This window comes from Lasioglossum baleicum, unplaced genomic scaffold (assembly GCF_051020765.1).
Source record: "Lasioglossum baleicum unplaced genomic scaffold, iyLasBale1 scaffold2140, whole genome shotgun sequence".
In the NCBI taxonomy this organism is placed as follows: domain Eukaryota; kingdom Metazoa; phylum Arthropoda; class Insecta; order Hymenoptera; family Halictidae; genus Lasioglossum; species Lasioglossum baleicum.
The window spans coordinates 1-2,579 of NW_027471199.1; the positions used below are offsets into that span (position 1 = coordinate 1).

The following is a 2,579-nucleotide window of genomic DNA, read 5'->3' on the forward strand; positions in this document are numbered from 1 at the left end:
TAAAGAAATCAAAATATCTCGTGTAATATATAAAAATTATCACGAAACCAATTAATTCTATAAAATTAATTGCAAAATAATTTAACTAAATATATTAACATCGGAATAGGATATCTCGACTGCATTGTATACACCATGTGGATGAAATTACTACGAAAGGTTATTTATCTAGATATAAAATTCACAAATAAATTTTTAAAACGAAAACATAACACTACGCGGAAAAGAAATTTTTACGACACTCTTTACATTGATTTACACGTTATTTCAATTAGTATTACTATAATAAAAAGAAAATTTCTTTCTCGTAAATACTCACCATGATGAAATTCCTACTGGAAAGGAAAGGGAAGTACGTATGTCGCCATCTTGAATGCTTATTTTACGCAGCGCCCTCTATTCTACTACCCGAATCAACATCATTTACAAAAGAGAGGAAAAAATTTAATAGGCAGTATAATGATATGTAAATAAATTTATAATTGAATTGAAATTAATTCTCGTATTGGAAATTAATAAAGTGAATTCGTGAAATATGTGGCACGTGTAGTGTGTAGCATCGAATCTGGCTGTCAGTCACTCAGGAGTGGCTGTAGCGTGTAAAGCATGGCGCTACACCGTGTGTTTTTGAGTCCAGGTTTTACACATCTCTGACCCGTTCGTAAAATGTATTCGCGGTAAGAATACTCTTTACTGTAATTTAGTCAATCACAAACGTCCACTTGTATTTATTTCTACACAAAAAGGTAATTTCTTTAACTACAAATATCTCTTTTATGTAAGGTTAAGATACCTTTCACTGTTACGACGTGTTATTCATGTTTTTATTCTGTACGTGTTGTTAAGGTTATACGGTTAGATTGAATGGCGTAACAGTGTATAACGTGGCAGTTGATCGTGGATAGTGTGTTTAATTTAAAAAATAGATTTTGGACGCTATCAATAAATATCTTTGACAGATAAGTAAGAGTGCCATTAATCAGCTGTATATTTAGCCATTCATACTTGACATATTTTTAGTTCTAGAGCGTGAATATTTTTGTTAAAGAACAATATTTACGTTTAAATATCACGTTATTATGTAAATATAATTGATTAGGGTATCCGTGTAGAAAAATTTTGAAAAAAGTATATATATATATAAATGCATTTTAAATTTTAATCGACTAAAAAATTACTTTTTATTTTTAGGATAAACTTCATTACTAAAATACAAGTCTTATATTGGGAAAAATGCTTCCACTTTCGCACAAAGACACAAGGAACTTTGGCAGCAAGTTATTGGAGAAGCTGTTGGAATGGAAACATTTGATATTTTCTGACCCGAATACCAGGAATTTATTTTTATTTCTTATGTTGAATTTATCTTTCGCATGCATCGAATTAATGTATGGAATATGGACAAATAGCTTGGGTTTAATATCAGATAGTTTCCATATGTTCTTTGATTGTACTGGTTTATTATTTGGCTTGGCTGCATCGGTTATTACAAAGTGGAGGGCTAACGAACGATACTCTTACGGCTATGTCAGAGCAGAAGTTCTAGGAGGATTTGTTAATGCTCTGCTCCTATTTTTTATCGCTTTGTTCATTATGTCGGAAGCTGTGGAAAGAGCCATAGAACCACCAGAAATAAAACACGAAAGACTTCTGGTTGTGTCTATTATGGGATTAGTAGTTAATTTAGTAGGAATGTATGTGTTCCATCATGGTCATGGACACGGACACGGAATGGGACACGGTCATTCCCATTCTCATTCTCATGGAAGTCATGGACATTCTCATTTGAATCATAGCCACAGTCATGATCATCATGATATCGAGATCGATACATCCTTCAGTGGAACAAATTCTCAGATCATGAAAGGAGTTTTCTTGCATATCTTAGCAGACACTCTTGGATCTGTAGGTGTAATTATATCAGCCGTGCTGATGCGTTTGTTTGGTTGGTTTATAGCTGATCCAATTTGTTCTATGTTGATCTCAGTATTGATAGTTTTAAGTGTGCTTTCTTTAATGAAAGACTCGTGGGAGATATTAATGCAAAGACAACCAGCTGTATTGGATCATATTTTACCACAGTGTTACAACAAGGTGACTCAATTAGCTGGAGTATATAACGTGCAAGAACCACATTTTTGGACTCTTTGTTCGGATGTATACGTTGGGTGCTTGAAATTGGAAGTTGCTAGAACAGTAGAGCCTAAATACGTTGTAGCACACACTCAAATGATTTTCCAAGCTGCCGGAGTAAGGCATCTAACTGTTCAATTAGATTATGCACCTATGTGATCTATGAAAACTACGCATGTTATAAAGTGTTCTTACAAGTGCTCCAAGACTATGTTTATTTGTGGAGTTTGTCAAAAGCAAGCAAGAAACATTACACTGATGCAAAATATTTTTGCCATTTTAAAATTATGCAGATGCATTGTTCTAAGTAACAGTGAATATCATCTTGGGTTACAGATTATTTAAAAATCTGTTCGAATTTTAAAAGAAAAAGAAAGAAAGAACGAACTACAAATAGCCTGTAACACAGGATATCAATATATATTTAAGATACTCCAACTTCATCG

General features: G+C 33.1%; 1 pseudogene; it reads left to right on the plus strand.

Moving 5' to 3' along the window:
- The first annotated feature begins 1,233 nt into the window (after window positions 1–1,233).
- LOC143221282 (zinc transporter 7-A pseudogene) lies at window positions 1,234–2,292 on the plus strand (annotated as a pseudogene).
- Window positions 2,293–2,579: the final 287 nt, after the last annotated feature.